Source organism: Enhydra lutris, unplaced genomic scaffold, assembly GCF_002288905.1.
Source record: "Enhydra lutris kenyoni isolate GAN:26980312 unplaced genomic scaffold, ASM228890v2 scaffoldscaffold18, whole genome shotgun sequence".
In the NCBI taxonomy this organism is placed as follows: domain Eukaryota; kingdom Metazoa; phylum Chordata; class Mammalia; order Carnivora; family Mustelidae; genus Enhydra; species Enhydra lutris.
Window position 1 is genome coordinate 24134307 of NW_019154102.1, and position 20577 is coordinate 24154883.

The 20577-nt window shown below is 43.4% G+C and overlaps 1 protein-coding gene across 1 annotated transcript in view; it reads right to left on the bottom strand.

Moving 5' to 3' along the window:
• LOC111147980 (solute carrier family 4 member 5) overlaps positions 1–19957 on the bottom strand; it is a 105315-nt gene extending 85358 nt beyond the window's left edge. Inside the window, exon 1 of the mRNA XM_022504307.1 lies at positions 19465–19957. The gene's annotated coding sequence lies outside the window, so the exon portion shown is untranslated. The remainder of the gene's footprint in view (positions 1–19464) is intronic.
• Positions 19958–20577: the final 620 nt, after the last annotated feature.

Here is a 20577-nt window from a genome sequence, read left to right on the forward strand (position 1 = left end):
CGGGTTCTCAGAGAAAAACCTGAAACTGATCAATTATCTGGATGTGTTTCACTGTTTTGAGAGGATACTAAGATTCTTCCAAGAATAAAGAGTCATGGAAAGGAAAAGTGACCATTGAACACTATGTAACTCAAATGTGAGTGACATATGCAGCGACATTTATGCAGCCATAATAAATAAAAATGAATATATAACCCAAAACTGGGATATAAGCAGGCTTGGTATCCCACCACTGTGCATTATTATGCATATGTTGCTGTTTGTGGCTGGTGTTCAGGTATTCATTCCGACTGCTCGGTGTCAATGCCATATGGGAAATCAAATACTTTGAATTTCTACATTGGATGTAACTATTTGGAGAGATGAGGATTTGTCAGGGAGACGGGGGTTGTTAGACACCTGTAGAGGACACTGCTAGATGTCCATCCCCCCTTCTGCTCTGATTTTATTCAGGGCAGCAATGTGGCTGACTAAAAATAATCACTTCCTCCAAATGTCCCTCAGCAATCTCTGAAGAGATATCTCTAAAGAGATATAGCAATCTCTTAAGAGAAAGAACCTAGGAGAAGATTCCCTTCCTGGATGAAGCCTCTGCAGAAGAAAGCATCTCCATTTTTCCTTCCTCTGCCTTCCTGGATAAAGTTGCCAGATTTAGCAAATAAAAATAGAGTTTTCCCAGTTAAATCTGAGTTTTATATATACAATTAATGGTTTTTAGTATAAGTCCCATGCAATATTTGGAATATACTTATACTAAAAAGATGACTCATTGTTTATACAAAATTCAAATTTAACTGGGCAAACTATTTTATCTGGCTAACAATCTCACCTCTGTATCTCGAGCATAGACTCAATGCCTGGAAGTGCAGCAGCCCTCTTGTCATCATGGAAATGGAGGCTACATGCTAACTGTGAATACAAGGGGAGGAAGAATCCTGGATCTTTAATGTCTTCACTGAGTCATTCTACAGCACTGGACAGCCCACACTTGGGTCTTTTGTTATGGAGAACAGTTAAAACACTACTTGTTTAAATACTATAGTTAACTTTTCTGTTACTCAAAACCACACTTGTGTCATAGGACAAAAGACTCTGGGACTGTATTTACTGGGCAAATAAGATTGGGTTCTGGGGGTGCCTGGGTGGCTCAGTCAGTTAAGCATATACCTTCAGCTCAGGTCACGATCTCAGGGATCGAGCCCCGTGTTGGGGCTGAGCAGGGAGTCTGCTTCTCCCTCTCCCTCTGCCCCTCCCCCGCTTGTGCACTCTCTCTATCTTGCACGCACATGTGCACACAAATAAATAAAATACTAAACTGCCCCCCTCCAAAAAAAAAAAAAAAACCACATTAGAAAAAAAAGATTGGGTTCTGTTAGTAAGGAAAACGGGGAATGGGCACTGAGTGGTCATGTAACAGTGTTTGCTACACTTTCCAACACCAATTCCCTCCTTGTCTAGCCTGTTCTGTTCAAGTAGAGACACATGGCCCTTCATTGCTATAGACACCTTCCCCAACTCCAGGCATGAATTAGATCTGTCTAAATTATTCATGGTAATCATATGGCCTTTGACCAGTAACTGATCTTAGAAGTAGTCATGTACCCCATCAAGCCAGTGAGATTTAAGTGGAAGTCCATTCAGTAGGACTTCCAGGAAAGCTTTTATTTCCCTAATAAAAAGTGACAGACCCTTCTGGAATGCACGTTTGACCAATTACCCTCCCTATTTTCCTGCACAGATCTTGGACGTGAGACTTCTACATGAAGCAGTCCTCTTGCAACAATAAGGTGAGAAGTATGAAGAGCTAAGGCTCAGGCAGAGGACAAAGCAGAAGGCTAGAACAAATCTTGGTTCCTGATAATGGCACTGAGCTCCAGACTGCCTATCTCTGGGCTTCCTATTACATGAAAAGAAATCTACTTTGTATATTTAAATTGCTGGCCAAGTTTTATGTTGCTTTTAGCTAAAGACCTTTCCAGGGATGCCTGGGTGGCTCAGTCAGTTAAGCATCTAACTCTTGATCTCACCTCAGATCTTGATCTTGGGGTTCTGAATTCAGGCCCTGTGTTGGGCTCCATACAGGGTGTGAAGCCCACTTAAAAAATAAGAAGAAGAAATAAAGACCTATAAATAAAATAAAGATTATATAAAAATAAAGACCTTCCTAACTGATACGTAATGAATACTACGGGGAGCTGAAATGAATGAACTAGATTTCTGCATATTAACATGTATAAATCTCAAAAACATAAGAAATAGAAAAAAGCAGGGGCGCCTGGGTAGCTCAGTCAGTTAAGCATCTGCCTTCGGCTCAGGTCAGGATCCCAGGGTCCTGGGATCGAGCCCCGAGTCAGGCTTCCCTCTCAGCGGGAGGGCCTGCTTCTCCTTCTCCCACCCCCCTGTTTGTGTTCCCTCTCTCCCTGTCTCTCTGTCAAATAAATACATAAAATCTTTAAAAAAAAAAAAGAAGTAAAAAAAGCAAGTTACAAAGATACAGAAACAAAGTGACATTATTTATATAAAACTTCAAAACATTGTCTTAAATTTTATTGTTTATTGCTACATTTATAAGCAACAGCAGAAAATTGCCCAGAGGAATGAGACACACTAACTCCAGGTTACTTTTGAGGAAAAGTAAGATTTAATCTTGATGTGTTAGCTGTATCTTTGATATTTTGGATAGATATAGATGGAAATGAAGCAAATATGATAAAATGTTAACATCTGTTAATTCAGGACAGCGATATACAAGTTTGAAGAATTTTATTATTAAAAATTTTTAAGTGAGTTTTTTTTAAAGAAATAAGAGAACTCCCCACCACTATGATATAACAGTCTCAAAATGGCCAAGTGAGTACCCTGCACAAAGAATGACTGGTGGGAAAAATCCTCACCCTTGATATGTTTCATTGTGAAATTTTAGAACACTAAATAAATGTCAAGAAAAAAGGAAATCCTTAAAACTTATAGAATGAAATAAACAGAAACAGCTCACCTACAAATGAATAAAAGACTATCTGATTTCTCATCAGCAACTTGGATAACAGAAGACGACAGAGCAATGCATCCAAAATTCTGAGGGAGAATGATTTCTAACCTAGCATTCTCTACTCAGGCAAACTACCAGGCAAGAGAGGGTAGAAGACATCTTCACATATGCAAGAAATCATTTTACTTCTCTCTTGTAACTTCTTATGAAGTTATTTAAGTATGTTACCACAATGAATCAAGAAGGGGAAGACAATGGGATCCAAGAGAGGGCTCCAAGCTGAAGAAAAATGAAGGGAGGTCCCTAGATGGCAGCTGTGCCACAGCCCTATTCTCTCCTCGGAAGAGCTAAAAACGACATTTCAGAAGGAGCCACCCAAGGAAAAGATGAAATGTCGGAGATCTGATACACTTCTTGAGAATTTGGAACAATTTAAGACAGAGACAAAGATAGAAAATGCAAAGGAAGGCAACTAGAAATACCAGGAAAAAAATTAATATTCCAAGAAATAAAACGTGGTTATGGTACACGGTCATAAGGGTATAAACATTGATTTTTGAATTAACAAAAAACAATATATATCTACATTGGGAGAAGGGAGAAGAGATGGGTGTGGTATAATTATTTACCTGTAGGTGGCTAATATCCAGCTCTGACAAATAGCAGGAGATACATATATATAAATAATATGTATATATTATTAGAGGGGTGTAGGTAGCCAACAGAAAAAGCTAAAAGAATTCCAGGTGACCATCTTTGGGAGATGGAACAGTGGAGTATTTAGGAAGCTAGAATGGAGTTTTGTTGTTTTTTTGTTATAAGCTCTTACATGTGTTACTTTATTTTTAATTATGGTTACATATTATTTTATTTTAAACATTTTAAGACAAATAATTTAATACGACACATATACTCCCACTTAATGGATAATTTTATCCCCCTGATAATCCAGGGTTAAATCCATTTGTTCAAAGTGTATCATGTTTAAATACTCAGGAGAAGTGGTTTCTTCAAGAAGTGGTTTGCAAGAGTACTCAAAGGTATGCATGTATCAGAGTCTTCTGGAGGGCGCGTTAAAACCTGGATTTCTGAGCTCCACTCAAGAGTTACTGATTCTGTGGATCTGAGCTGTAGACTGAAAGTTTGTGCTCTCTACAAGTTTCCACTTGATGCTGAAGCTGCTGATCCAGGGACCACACATTGAGAACCGCTGCTTTAAGGAAATAATTCCTATTTATATTTTCTATTAAACTGAATCACCATGCATGGATCTTAGTTCACATGAGCTTCATATGCATAACAAGATCACATCTTTGCTTTCAAACTGGGCACTGTGAACTGGTAAGCTTAGCGATGATGCACTGGTAGCCCCAATTGATTGGTGATTTTCTGAGAGTCGGTATCTTCCTCAGCCCTCACAGCATGAGTAGAGACAAGCCGAGTAACAGATCGTCTTTTCCCATATGGAACCACCTCCAAATCTTTTAGATGGGGCTCACCCCATCTCTCCCCAACCACAACAGGAAAGGCCATGTGGTCCAGCCTAGCCAATCAAACACTCCCCATTCCCCCATCACAGAGATTGGTTCCACGGGAAGCCAGTAAGCTTGGGTGCTACAATGTTGTTTGCCACAGGGAGGGAAATATCCAAGAAAAGTAGAAAAGCAGAGTACTGGTAACACTGTAACTCCTGAGTCAGTTAATTCTGAACTGACTTGACTAATAGAAATGAAATGGAATTTTCCAGCATGTTTTAAAAACGTATTCTTTCATATCTGAAGTACTATGGATTTTCAGATTGGAAATCAAACAAAAGTAAATGCAAAAATGACAAACAGATGAAAACTTCATGGAACTATAGAAGCATGGAGATGTAATGTAGTTCATATTTGGGTAGATGCATACCTCCCCATTCTGCACTAGTTCAGACCATTCCTTCCTCACCTCCTCCGCAGGTCCTACCTCCTCACAACTTGAGAGAAGGTCCCTTCGAGGAGGATGCACAAGTAGGAGAAGAACCCAGGCTGCCCCAGAACATCTTCAATGGAAATCATTCATTTGAAACAACTCAAGCAGAGTGCTAACCATTTGCAAAGTGTTTGGATAAACTATTCTAATCAGCAGCTACACGGCTCATCGCAAAATTTACAAAACTGACCTACCTCTTGAAACAGAATTTCTATCTCTACCATTTTGTATAATGTATATTAATTGAGTGTCAGATATCTTGCTTTCATACTCTCATTTACTCCTGATTAAAATTCAGTGAGGTGCATAATTTTTACCCCCATTTTACAGATGAGGAAATGGAGATTCAAAGAATTAAGAAAGTTACCCTGCGTCACAGGCAGAGCTAAGATTGAAATGGGATTCTCTCTGATTCCCCAACCCCAGGAAGAAAGGCAGGCAGAGAAAGAGAAAGGGAGAAAACGAAGGGAGGTAGGGGGTTGGAAGAGGAAAGAAAGACGTGAAGACATAAGAGACAGAGAGGTCTGGAAGAAGCCATTGACTTCTGAGTTCTAGGCCCTTCCTAAGGTCTAGCTGAATTCCCATCTCCAAGACCTCCCGATGGCATTATAATAAACTCGTCTTTTCTCTTCGGCTAGCTTCAGGTGATTCCCAAGAATATTAACCAGTACAACCGTCCACTACAGTATGTTGCCAGAGAAATTTATTAGCAACAAACCAGCTCTGGGCATATAGCAAAGGAACAAACTTGTAACAACAGTTTTTCCTACACCAGCCCTTCCACTGCTGCACTCACTCCTCATTATTCTCCCATCCATCTTTAGACCCTGGGGATGAGTATGGCTTTACAGTGAGGGATCAGACCAAATTCTTTTCTGTCCTGAGTCACGAGGGACCCATTCCACTTTATTGCCCCTGCCACCAGCCTGGACTCCCACTGTGGATCCCTGAGAGCGCAAACCCTACTGACAGAATCAATGCCCTAACACCGTGAGGCTAAGCACCAGAGTGCCACACCAGGGAACAGACACACAGGGTCCCTGCCCAAGCAGCCTTCATGTCTGCTGCAGCAAGGAGGTGGTGATACAGCCAACCTGATGGGCATACAATGCATTTTGACTATCAAAACCCTGTTGACTGAATCATTGGCCATTTAACACTGCTCCCTCCCCAAGCCCCTGGCCACAGAGGCATATCAGTTCAGTCCAATGAATCCACTTTGTTCCAGATATTTGCTCTAGACACTGGAAACAAACAGAACAAAATAGATTATTAGGGAAGAAGGACAAAATATGGTAATAAATCCTTAAGATTAGACATCCATATGTCTGGGGGGAAAACTAAGTAGAAAAAAGGTTGTGCCACAAGCATCAGTCAGCCTTTTAGGAGCTTTCCCTCCCATCCCATCTTTTAAGCCATTCAACATTATACTTAAAAACAGGACCAGCCCAATGTAGTATCCAGTGAACTCCACAGACAGCTCAAAGTATTTTAAAAAAGGACCTCCTGGAGAGCTCATCTGGGATGATTTTGTGAGCTGAATTGACAAAAATGATGTGGGGTCATGAGGGCTTTAAAGACTAAGCTTAGAAATTAGAGAAAGGCCACCTTCCCAACCGATAGTTTATTCATTGCCTCTGGGCCCTGCAGACCTCACCCGTGCGTGCCCCAGAAGAGGAAGAGAAAACAAGTAAACAAAATATCCCCTAGCAAACCACCAGTAGCAAAAACAGGTGCAATATCCAAATCTAACAACAGAAATGTGTAATGAAAGGAGGCTAGCCATTATTTAGTTTCTATCCTGAGATGTTATATCAACAGATGGAATCTATTTTCCCATAGTTTTCTGGGGAAGAAGCAAGTCTCAGTGTTCTTGCTTACTTCCCATAAAATTTACAGCCAGTCTTGTAAATTTCACAAAGGCAAAAGAAATGTGCATTGCCTAGAGGAAAAAGATTCTCAGTTCCATCAGATGAGAAGAAAAATGAACTAACTTGCCAAGGTGTCAGAGAGAGTGCATTTCATATCATTTCAGTTAATCTGGTGTGAGGTTCTATGCCCCAAACCAGTGAACTCAAGACAACAGGGTCACTGACACAGGATAATTTTTTTTAAAGAAAAGGCAAATATCCAATGCTCGTTTGGAGGATTTATTCAACTTTCATGGTATTCTCCTTCTCTGTGTGTGTGAAGCTCACTCTCAAATACTCTGTTCACATTGTCAAGCACATTTTTCTTTATCTGTATAGTTTTCTCTACTATCTCTGAAACTCCAAGCTGCAAACTTACCTTCACACTCTTAGCACTGGAAACCAGGATCCAAATCTCAGGAAGGCTGGTGTCACTTGCTCTGGTCCTGTTAGGTGGCAAGAAGGACACTCTGTGATTTCCAGACTGAACTGTATTTGGGGCATTGGAGATTGACTTATGGGGCTCAGTGGCGGCCAGCCATGTGACCAGGGTGGGGGAAGGGACACTCCTGCAGGGCAAGGAACCAATGCCTGTTCAGCTGACAGACCAGGGTAGAGCAGGGTCTGAGCAGAGCCGGCCATAATTGTAGGTGGACAACTTTGCTCTAAATTTCTTCTTGGATTTTAACTTAGCCTTGGTTTTTAGATGCTTATTTATCTCCCTACATGATTCTATCCTAAGTCCTTTTTGGATTCTGTCTTGGAGGGATGTTAGAGAGGGAAGAGACCTTAGGGATGATCCAGCACCACCCCTCACCCCAAGGTCACCCATTTTACAGATCGGTGGCAGCACTTCCAGGAGCTTGCAGAGGCCTGGGTTTGGTATGGTATACTGGGGGACCCCAGCTGGCTGGCACCCCAAATTACAGCTCACTTGAATAACTTTAACCCTTGGATCATTAGAGCTTTGAGAACTGCTGAGATGCCAGTAATGAATCTTATCACATTGCAGATGCCTAAATCTGCAGCTGTCAGATTAGGCCATGGCTTAGAAATTGTACTTGTAGTCAAAGAGTTTATATGGGGGCTCCTGGGTAGCTCAGCCCAGCATCCGACTCCTGCTTTCGGCTCAGGGTGTGATCTCAGGGTCCTGGGATTGAGCCCCAAGTGGGGCTCTGTGCTCAGCATGGAGTCTGCTTGTCCCTCTCCCTCCCCCTATGCCCTACCCCCTTCTCAATCATGCGTACTCTCTCTCTAAAGTAAATAAATGAATCTGTTAAAAAAAAAAAAGGCGTTTATATAAACATGTGCACTTATGTTTCTCTATCTCTGTCACAGTCTCCTTAAAACACTCTGAGATGATCTTTCTGGAGGGATTAGGGGACACCAGGAGCTGGAAAGATATTTGACCTCAAAGACCCTGAAGACTTCTCAAGACCAGAGCCATCTGAGCAACCTTCTAGTTCACATCTACTTCTGTACCCAAATGGTCTGTGCTGGCTGCCTGCTAACCAAAAGGGGGATAGTAGTAATGACGGTGGAAATGATCAAGGGAGAAGTGGCAGGGGGAACAGTAGCAGTGGTGATCCAGTAGCTGGGCATAGAGGGACATCGTAGAGGCATCAGTGGAGGTGGTGGATGTGAGGATGGAGGTGATGAGGGGCAGATGGAGGTGGTGATGGGGGAGGGGCAAGAAGGTGCCCTGAATGACAGAGTAGGAGATTCTTGATACTGACTAAGGCTGATGACCCCTGGGATGACAGGTATGAAATGGTAAAGCCATGGCGTTAGAAGTCTGAAGAACCTCATTCTATCCCCAGAGCTGTGCAGTCTTAAGGTAATCACTTCACCTCTCTGGATTCTAGTTTCCTTGAAGTAGAGTTGGCACTTAAATGGTCTTGTTAGGGGAAACTCATCCCTCTCCCTCTAAACCCTTTACCATTCCCTATAACGTACTAGCTTCTGTCCTTTCTAAAGTCTCAAAAAGAGTACTCACTTACCTCTCTACCCCCTCACTCAATTTCACCCAGTGGAGGAAGAGTAACTCAGGCAATCGGCACATTTGGGAGAATACAGTGGGCATGTGCCATGGCTCAGATCCGACTGAGAACTGCCTGCTTCAGAGAAAATCCAAGTTGGGCTCCTCTCCTCTCTTCACAGCAAACTTTTGGGGCAGTTTCTCACCCTGCAGGTAGGGAGTCCTCCAGTGTTGGGTAAACAAGCTTAATTCTGGTGGAAAAAATTAGGAAGCCTGATTGTGGGTGTGCATTCTGAGACAAATTCTCCAACCAGCTTTACCTGTTACAAAGCTATTTTGACTTCTACCTATGGGACTTCTGTGTCTTATTATTTCTCATTTGATTCCAAGCATAGAGGGAAAGATTGTAAACAAGTATCCTCCTCAAATCCCAGTGCTGATGAATTAATGAAAAAGCCTGCATAGAGTTGGTTGGATGAAACGGTCTCTAAATTTCCTTCAAGCTTTAACATCCTGTGATTCTACAAGTCTATGTCTCTGGAGTAGAACAAATATTTGTGAAGCTGGGAGGAAGGTTGAGACTTTTAGTGGACAACTTCCTGATTTCTGCCTCTCTTCTTTCCTGCTTTTCAACCCGATGAAGACCTCTACTCTCCAGACATTTTCCTCTTTCCCCCTCCAACAGCCCTACATGGCTCCATTTACCCCTATTCTGGTCTGGACCCCATGAAGAGTTACTTCACTCTCCCTTCATTGATACGCACAATGTCTTGCTCCTGCCCTGCCAATCTTTTGGTCTAAATCAGCCCCACTGCTACACTTCTCCTCCTGTACTGAGCTCTCTTTTGTCTCTGGAGAAAGCCTGTATTCAGGGGGAGAGAAAAGAGCCAAGACCGAGAGTAGCAGAAGTGTGTGTGTGTGTGTGTGTGTGTGTGTGTGTGTGTGTGTGTGACTACGAGACAGAATGGAGAGAGACAGACCTAGTCCAGTGGTACCTATGGCCAGCTCTACCCCTGGCCTTCCCCATGGTTTAGTTTTGTGAGTAAAAAATGTTGCAGGAAGATCTGGCTGTCCCATTTCTCTCCTCTCCCTTACCTATGGCCTCGCTCACTAAGCTCACTTAGCTTACTGCTAAGGGGACTGGTTTGCCCAGCCGGCATTAAGCATGGGGACAAACACTTGAGAGCTTTCAGTCCTTCCTCACCACCAGAGTGGTAATGGCTGAGACTCATGCATTGACTTAGGAGCAAGGGAAAAGATTGGACCAATGGGTTCTTAGTCAGAAGTGTTTCCCCCCCAAGGGGACATTTGGCAATGACTGGACACATTTCTGATTGTTAACACTGGGATGAGAGTCCTACTGGCCTCTGATGGGTAGAGGCCAGAGATGCTGCTAACATCCTACAATGTACAAGAAGCCCCACAGACTATCAAAAGTGCCAAGGTCAAGAATCCTGGATTTGACTGCTCAGACCCCTCTGGTTCTAGAAACCAAAATGCCCCTAATCCAGGCCAAAAGAGTACTCCATATGGGCCCACCCCAATCACCAGGATGCTACAAGGAGGAAGGAAGGGCAAAGATTCTTGGTAATTTGCAGCTTTGGACCTCTGGGCCTCTGTTTCCTTTGGAGACCTGGCACACAGGGGTAGTTGCTTCACAGGGACAGGTTCCCTTCCATCTTCTGGTTCAATGCCACCTGAACCCCACCTGGGCTTAAAAGATGGCAGGTTTTAGGCAGGTCTGACATTGGGGGTGAAGTCCCATGAAAGAAAAATGAACTTCCTACCCCTGTGTTGCTGGGAACAAGGATTATTTGGGTGCCCAGCAGGCTTCCCTAGAACTTTTGCCCACAAAAGGTTTTCCACAAGCTGGCAAGCCTCATGCCAGTATGAGTGATTTTTGTCTCTCAGATTGTTTGTGCCAAGCTTTGGTGGGTGGTACAAGACTGGCTGCCCCAGATTCTTTTCCACTTTAGCTGCTTTTGAACTGTATCCAGGGTTGAGGAGGGAACATACTGTGGCATGTCAAGACTGTATGAGAAGGCAAGAAAAGCTGAGAGATATCTTAAAGGGAAGCTGAGAACCCTGAGGAGGCCAGGCTCGGGTTATGTGGTGGGTGGGTTCTCTCCTTCTGCCAGCTCCATCTACCCCCAGGCACTGCTGTGGCCTGTGGCGTGCAATAGCACAGACCTCGGCTCACTCTGCACAAACCACACTGCACGTCCTGCTATTCTTCCAACATCCCAAGCTCATTCCCACCTCAGCACCTTTGCACTTACTGCCTCCCCCACCTTCAGGTCTCTCATGTACCCAGCTTTCTGATGCCAAATACTTAAGAAAGTCCTCCCTGACCAGCCTCTCCAAAATGCCCCTCTCTAGTCTTTAACTCTGCCTTATTGGACTATATGGCATTTCTATCCAAAACCACATTATATATTTGTTTGTTCCTTCATTACTTTCTCTTCCTCTGATCTGGCAGAGACTTAGTCTTGTTCACTGAGGTATCCCTGACACCTATAACAGAGGCTTATGAACGGTTGGTTCGAATCCTCACTCCACAAACTTTGGGATGTTGAGCAAGTCACCTATCTATTTTTTTCTTCAATTTCCTCAGCTGAAAAATGGAAATCATACCTACCTCAGTGGTTATTATGAGAACTGACTGAATCCATGTATATAAAATCTTAGGTCAATGTCTGGCACACAAAATAATTAGTAGCAGCTAGTAATATTATCATTAGCACACTCCCAGGAAGTTCACACCATGCCTGTTCTGTGGAGGCGGGGAGACAAAATCCCTCTGCAGGCCCGGAACAGGACCTTTTCTCTCCTCTGCATCTGCTCTCTGCTGCCCTCTCAAGGCCCTGGATGGAGGTTGGCAAAGAGAATATTAAGGACTCCATGGATGACATACTTCCCAAAGGAAAATGAGCCATCCCTCTTTTTAAGCAAGCCACACTCCCAATGTGGCAAGCTTGGCCCTTGACAGAGATGCCACTGGAGTCATCATTTGACAAGTTCAATTACGAATCACTGAGGCCACAGAGGAACTGCGGGTGCTTGGGAATCCATCCCTTGGGCTCCAGGAGGGTCTTGGAGCAAACCCTTCTCCCTTCCCCCAGGCTGTACTTCCTGAGCCTGGGGACAGTAATCCGTCAGCCAACCTAAGCCACCCTGGAAAGCCATTCCTCACCCTGTCCCTCATTCCCTATTGGACTGTGTTTCACCATGTGGGTCAAGTGATCTTCATGCTGTCAGCCTAAAATGAGAGGGAAAGCCACTCCTCTGGGGGCTTCTGGATGGTGATTCATTAACAAAAATCTGGAGACACATATACACTGTCTGATGAAAAGATATAATAGGGAGAAAGATTTCATTTTCAATAGTGACAAAATTCCTCAAACATCTAGAAATAAACTTGCCTAGAAATGCATATTTTATATGAGAATGTAAGAAAAAATTTTGCTAAGAAGCATAAAATAAGGTAACATATTCCTGAATGGGAAAATTGAATAGAGATATATGTTAAATATTTATAAATGTATATACATTTTAAATATGACAAATAGTCATGGTTAAGGTATTAGCTTAGAATTTACAGAGCTTTTACTATGTGTTAGGATCTGGGCAAAGAGCTTTATAAAAGCAGTGGTTAAGAGCAGGAGGTCACATGACTCTGGGCAGGATACTTATAACCCTGAGACTTGGTTTCCTTATCTGTAAAGTGGGAATAATGGTATGTATCTCATGAGTCTGCTTAGGATTAAATGAGATAATTTGGAATAGTGCCTGGTAAGTGCCAAGCACTTAATTAATATGAACTACTGTTATCTGCATTTATAGATAAGGAAACTAAAGCTGTGAAAAGATAAAATAACTTGCTCAAGTTCACCCACAGCTGGTAAATATCTGAACTAGCCTGGGGGATGCAGTTAGGGAGGCTTTCCTAAAAGATACAGGAAATTATATCATAATAGTTAAAACAAAGCACATCTTATATAAGGCATTCATATACGCCTTGCAAAATAATATTCTGAATGATTAGCCAGTGTCTGCTACTGATGAATGAATGAATGAATGAATGAATAACAGCCTGGTATTTTCTTTACTTCCTTTCCTGCCTCCCATTTAAACAGCCAGACCATTCCATGCTTTGCCTCAGGGAAGGCATATGAAAGCAGAAAAAAGAGATAAAAGGAGCCTCTTCCCTCAGCGCAATTGAAAAGACTCCTGAGCAAACCTAGACGGAAGTATGGGAGAAGATGATTATGATGATCAAGGCTGTCCCCTCCCCCTCACCCGAGGTGGCACAAAGACATGGAGAGAGACTTGGTGCTCCACTGGGACCTATAGATACCAACAAACAAGAACAGATGAGACAAGGACAGATGATATCAAGGGTAGGGGCCTTTGTAGGTCCCTAATAGTCCAGTACCCCACCCCACTCTGACCCCCAAAATGGAAACTGGAATTGACAGGGATTTAAAAAGACAGCACCTTTTTAAAATGGGGACTCAAAATACAGATGGAGATTGTTAGAAAATAAATGAATGCTTCTTATACACTTCAGTTTAGAGGCTGAAACTGGATTCCAAAGGATAGATTTTTAAAGAAAATAGCGTTGGAGAAATGTGCTATTAAAAAATTTTCCCTTTAGGGGCGCCTGGGTGGCTCAGTGGGTTAAGCCACTGCCTTTGGCTCAGGTCATGATCTCAGGGTCCTGGGATCGAGCCCCGCATCGGGCCCTCTGCTCAGCAGGGAGCCTGCTTCCTCCTCTCTCTCTGCCTGCCTCTCTGCCTACTTGTGATCTCTCTCTGTCAAATAAATAAATAAAATCTTTAAAAAAAAAATTTTCCATTTAGAGGAGAAGCTTGGGCAGTGGACAAAGGCAGCAATGTATTTATTTATTGGACTCAGCACATTCATCTCTGCCCTGAAATTAAATGTGATTGTCCTTAAGACTGGGGTTGAACTTGCATCTCAATTTGCCTTGGACAGTCACCATCTGCCCACTTGTCTTGGCTTCATTGTTAGTACTGCCCCCTTTCATTCTCAAAAGACTTACAATTTGGGCAATAAGTTATGTGGTTACTCTGTTAAGATTTTAAAATTCAAGCAATCCTTGAATGGGTGAGCAACTTTTAGCTAGATGCCATGAAACAGAAAGTTTCATACCCTCCAGGCAGGGGCGGCTGGAGGTCAGTGGAGCAATGAAGTGACGCCTCTGGAGGGGCTGAGAATCTTACCTGGACGGGAAAGGAAGAGTCAGGCACTGTCTCATGAGAGGAGTCTGGGTAAGGTTGAAGGTCAGGTGCTGTGTGGAGTTAAGAGAACACTGGTGGGGTTAGAGAGGGAGGTTTAAACTTAATCTTTCACACATGAAACAGCTCAGAGTGTTTCAATATCAGCATGGCCCAGGTTATGCTCATGGGAGCAGGCAAGAAATGGAACCCAAATTGTGTTTGGGGTTAGGGTCTAGGCAGCTAAACACTTGGAAAGAGGGGATGTCTACTCTATACCCTTTTACTTCTATTACATTTTGAATCTTGTGACTGTATTACCTATTCAGAAAAATACAGATGCAAAATGGAAATTTTAAGGAATGGAGTCTACCTTGCCCATAATCTCTAGATAAACTGTGGAACCATTTTGTCAGGTTTCTAAAATGCCATCAGGAAAACAAGTGGCCTTTAAACATTTGAAAAGATGTTCAACCTCATTTTTAAAAAGTAGGGTTGGAGGCCTGGCTAGCTCAATCGGTTAAGCAGTTAAGCATCTGCCTTTGGCTCACATCCTGATCTCAGGGGTCCTAGAATCTGAGAGTCATGCTCCCTGCTCAGTGGGAGTATGCTTGTCCCCCTGCCCCTCCTCCGACTCATGCCTGCATACTGTCTCTCTCTCTCTCTCTCACTCAAGTAAGTAAATGAAATCTTAAAAAAAAAAGAAGAAGCAGCAAATTAGAGCCACAATGAAATGCCACTTTTTAACTTTCAAATCACCAAATATCAAAAGGTTTCATAACAGTAACAGGGGAAGGAAGTGGGCCCTCTTCCACACCATGGCTGGTGACCCTGCATTGGGCATATGCAAATGCAGGGTTGATGGGGCCACTTTGGCAATATTTATAAAACTTTAAAATGCACATACCTTAGGGTGGCAGTGACTTTTTGTCTAGAAATTTATCTTGGGCATATACTCCCACCTGTGGGTAAAGACGTATGTGTGGTTTGGGGCAGTTACCCACCTCCCTGCAATTTTATGTCAGAGTATTATCATGGAAATTAAATGATACAATACATGGAAATAACTGTAAAGGATTTGAAGATGACACATAATAAATGCCCAGTAAATTCTGGCTGTTATTATTACAGCATTGTTTGTGGCAGCAAAGCACCGGAAACAACCTGAATGTCCATCTATCGGGGACTGATTAAAAAAAAGTTTTGTCTGTACACTGGAAAACCATGAGATTTTAAATAGAGTGAATACTCTTTAAATAATCCTATGAAATGATCTTTAGAAATATTAAGTTGGGGGGGAAAAGCAAAGTGTAGAACAGTGCTTATGGTTTGCCACCATTTGTTGGTGCAGGGAGCAGCAGGTGCACCTATGGGGGCATAGTCTCTCCAGGGAAGAAGTTACAAGAACCTGGTTTCACTGAAGATTCCTGGGAGCAGAACCAGGAGGCAGGTGCCCATAGGCCACTGGTATAACCTCTTGTCCCTTTTATATTTTCCACATAGGGATGTGTTTGCTATTCAAAAACAAATTCTACTTCTGGATATATATATCCCAAAGGGTTAAAAAGCAGGGGTTCAAAGAGGTACTCATACTGTACACCAATGTTTGTTACTCACAATAGGCAAAAGGTGGAAACAATCTAAATGTTTATCTATAGATGAAAGGTCAAACAAAATGTGGCATATCCATGCAATTCAATATTACTCAGCCTTTAGAAGGGAAGAGAGGTGCCTGGCTGGCTCAGCTGGTAGAGCGCATGCCTCTTTAGCTTGGGGTTGTAAGCTTGAGCCCCACACTTGGTGGAGACCTCACATAAAAATAAAGTCTTAAAAAATGTTTCTAAATGAAAGGAAGGAAAATCTAACACAAGCTACAACATGCATGAACCTTGAGGACATTGTGCTAAGTGAAATAAGCCCGACCCAAAAAGACAAATGCTGTATGATTCCACTTATACGAAGTACCTAGAATAGCCGAATTCATAGAGACAGAAGGCAGAATAGTGGATCTGAGGCTGGGGAAGGGGGCATTGGGGAGTTACTGTTTAATAGATACAGAGTTTCAGTTGGGGAAGATGAAAAAGTTCTGGATATAGATGGTGGTGATGGTTGTACAGTAATGTGAATGTACTTAATGCTATTAAATTTGTATCCTCAAAAATAGTTAAAATGGTAAATTTTGTTATGTATATTTTACCACAAAAAAGTAAATAATTTTGATTTAATATTAAATAAGGTAATATATAATTTTAAACACTTCTTTAAAATAGTGGGTTTTTTTGTTTTTTTTTGTTTTTTTTTTTTGCTTTGACTGGAGTTATGTTAGAGGTAGAGTCTGATTACAAGGAGCTATAATATATGAGACACAACAAGGAAAAAACCCTAAAAAAGGACCCTTAGTCTCTGAACCCTGGTGTTCTTCATGCCAGGTGAACCTACTGTGCTGACTAGCTTCTAGGGGATTCCTGATACAGAGCAGACGTGAAAGGCTGAACCAGGACCAAGGAAGGAGGGCAAGCAATTTCATCTAAGACAGGGAAGAAAAAGGAAGGGAAGAGATGGTGGGTAGGGGCAGAAGCAGAGGAAATTCCCACCTGACCACACAGACTTTCTCCATGAGAAATGGTGAGGGTTGGGAGTGTGTGCCTTTGGGGTGGATTTTGAGGGTAGTGGATATGTTGACCTTCAAGGGGTCAGACCAGGGATGTGTAAAAGAATTGCCATGTCTCCACTGAGGACCCTGGTCGGGCTGGAGATCAGACACTTGTAGAGGGAATTTTCCTACACCTCCCACCTCTTCTCCCTCCCCAGGCAACAACCCTGAAGCCTTTGCAGAACCCTGGGAGCTGAATAAGTGAGGAGGAGTAGAAACCAGGACTTTCCATCCATACCGCCAACCACCATGGGCCTCTCTTCTTCAGCAACACCAGATTGGGATGGGAAGAGGCCCCAATTTTAAATTGAGATTGAGGTTTGGATTATCAATGGGATCAACATTATAATTTCTGAAATGAGCCTGAGACCAAGGGTGACCAGAACAATCATATGACTTGTCTAAATTTTATCCAGGGGCAAAGCAAGATTCAGCCACACCGAATAAATCTAAAAGAGCAATCAGAGGTAAAACTCAGGCTGCTTTCTGATTTTACCCCATGAGTCATGCTGTTTAATGGAACACTTACACTACCTTCAACTGTTACTCAACATGCATGTATCTTGCACCTCCCGCTAGACAGTAAGCTTTCTGAGGGCAGGGCCCATGGGCTATTGATCTGCATATTGCCACCACAGCCCAGCAAAGTGCCTTGCATGTACACAGTAAGCCACGGGGTTATATGATTCGGTGCATGGGGACAGGGTCGCTGGCGACATGACTAGTGCACCATGGTAAAAATTGGCTAGGCAGCTAGAAGCAACAAGGCAGTACTTTGGAAACTCATCCCAGAAAACTCCTTAGCTAGATCACTGAGTTCATGAAATACACTTTATAAAGGGGCTAAGTGGTTTGGTTGGTAAGCATCTGACTCTTAGTTTTGGCTCAGGTCATGATCTCAGGGTCCTGGGATCAAGCCCTGTGTTGGGCTCCCCACTCAGTGGTGAGTCTGCTTCCCCTCTCCCTCTGCTCCTCCCTCTGCTCATGAGCTCTCTCTCTCTCTCTCTCTCTCAAATAAATCTTAAAAAAATTTAAAAGAGCCTGTGTTCAAGGAATTCTGATGTAAAATGACCTGTGTGCCCAGGTTTGGGGTAAAAGGCATAGAAATGAAGTAGGTGTGGATGATCATGTTCTGTTTCTCTGTTAGAGCCACTCCTGTTCTGAATTAAGGGGAAGCAGGCTAACACACAAGAGGAGGATGCAGTCAGACCCAGCTCATGACCTATGAGAGCAGGCATGAATGCTGCAGTGCCCCATTAGGCTTCAAACCAAGTTGAATCCATTTTTGCATAAGGAATCTTATAGGGCTCCTGCCTTCAAAATTATATAAAATAATGCAAATTATGTACTTCTGAGAGAATAAATTAGCTGAAGAAGTACAGACCCCAACTCTTCAGACAGGGAAGTAGATCGCGAGTAGCTGAGTAGCTCGAGAAGCAAAGTTTTCTCCAGATGAAGGTTATGAAAGGGAAACCCAAGACCGGTTGGTTCTGGTTTGCGGATGGTAACATCAGAGAACACACACTGCCTTCTATTTTATGTGACAGCATCACTCCTGCTGAAGTATCTCCTTTGTTGGCCTGGCCTCCATCAATGGTCACAGAGCAGGGAGGTAAAAGAGAAGCTATTTGTGTATCTCCATCAATAACTCTGAATATTGATTACTGCCTCTCTGATAAGATGAACTTAACCAAAGGGAGAGTGGGCAAGCATTCAGTCAAGCGACAAGCCACTCACTGAGCACCTTCAATGGGTGGGGAAAGATGACTCACCTCAGACTGGGCAATCCAAAATAAGCTGGGGGTGGGGGGCAAAGGGGAGAAGAGCATAGTTGGTGGGGTTTTAGGATACTCCTGAGAACATGCTTCAGCTTGTGAGCTCACAGCTCAGTCCCAAATTCCAGGAAAGTAAAAAACTCTTTCTTGGGGACAGAAGCTCACAGAGCTAAGGGCTCTGGATTTCTAAGTTAGAATTTCATCAAGGGCTGGGTGACCCTTTCTTGGATAGACAACTAATCCCTAGAAGTCCTGATTTGCAAGAACTACAGTCTGTTACATATAGAAAGAGAGTTGAGGACTAGCTTCCCTGCTTCTCATGCATAATCTGCTTCCCATTCCCAGAGCCCAAGAAGCAGATCCTTGGTAAAGGTCACCTCCTTCGGGTGGGAAAGCTTAGGTGAAGTAGGGATTTTTATATAAGTCTCATGTTTCCCTGAGTCATAGAAGCCTCCAAGAAGATGCTGGACATAACCCTTATTGAACTGAAAGAAGCTCGAAGGAAGAACAGGACCAAGCCTCATGACTACCATGGCTGAAGAACCTGGATTAAGAAGGGCAGTTAGACCAACGTGCAGAGAATACAACTAGATCTAGATCTCAGCCCCTCAGTGCACGTCTGACATTGCACAGATGCACGTGCCCCTAGACGCTCCCCTCTCCAAAGGTGGGGGTAGGGGAACACAGAATAGCAACACCACCACAGGACAACCTCGTCGTTATCTTGTCCTTCACTATGTTGAAATAGGTAAAAATTAAACAAGAGACTGTCCCTTATCTTTGCTCTCTAAATCCTGCACCCGCCCTTAGCAAACAGCAACAAAATTCTCACCTGACTCTCTGTGGGCTGGAGACACCTGCCTATACCATTGGGTTCATTCATTCACATCCCCAAACCTGAACCTACAACCAAGCTGTTGACTCCATGTATTTAAAATCCACTCTACTCACCCACATGCAGTAGTGCAGTGACTGGTTGCTCCGCTGCCACTGCCACCGTTGAATCCAATCCTTTAGGGTGGACCTTGCCTTTGGAACCCACCCACCTCTCCTTTTTTTCCTACCTCTGCTATTAACATAGCCCCTCCTCTATTACCTCACCAACCATTTTAGAACCAAAAAGTCTTTGTCTATTCACAGACACCATAAAAGTAACATTTGATTTAAGTTTTTAAATCTAATGTCTTTGTCTTCCTCAATTCTTATTGTTTTATCTAATCAGCATGTCCTAGGGAGGGTTATTACTTGTGGGTTTAGCTTGCCCAAGCACAATGGGGCCAACTGAGCCATTTCCCTAGAGAATCAGCTTCTTTAAGAGACAATCCTCAGGAAAGATGTCCTCTTTGCCTCATCTCCTCAGAGGCCTGAGATTAAGGAGCACATTCCACATCCCACAGCCCCTCCAGCTCTGCAACCCCCAATTCCTGACTCTTCGGAGAAGGAAATGGCCAAGAGAAATGAACAAGGAATTTGAACAAATCAAACCCTACAAGAAAAGCCTGCGTACTTTGTGATTGTTTACTTTATGATTGTTCTAAGTCTTGTGCTGAATTTTTAACCTCATTTTAACTGCTTTGTAAGTAGGAAAGATAGACTGATCAGCAGGGAGAAGGCCTAGACAGTGAGTAGAAGTGAGGGGAAAAGAAGTGCTCACAGTGGGGGAAGGGATACATAGTGTTGGGGTGTGGGCACACAGTGTTGGGGTGTGGGCACACAGTGCTGGGGGGTGGACACAGTGCTGAGGGTGTGGGTAGAGTGTTGGCGGACAGACACAGAGTGTTGGGGGGTGAGCACCCAGTGTGGGGGGTGTGGGCACACTGTAGGGTGTGCAGGCACATAATATTGGGGGGCAGATACACAGTGTTGGGTGTGGGCAAACATGGTTGGGGTGTGAGCATACAGCGCTGGGTGTGTGCACACGGTGTTGGGGTGTGTGAGCACACAGGGTTGGGTGTGAACACACAGGGTTGGGATATGGGTACGCAGAGTTGTGGTGTGAGCACAGTGTTGGGGGTGGGCACGGTGTTGGGGGAAGGGCACATGGTTTGGGTTGTGGGCACACAG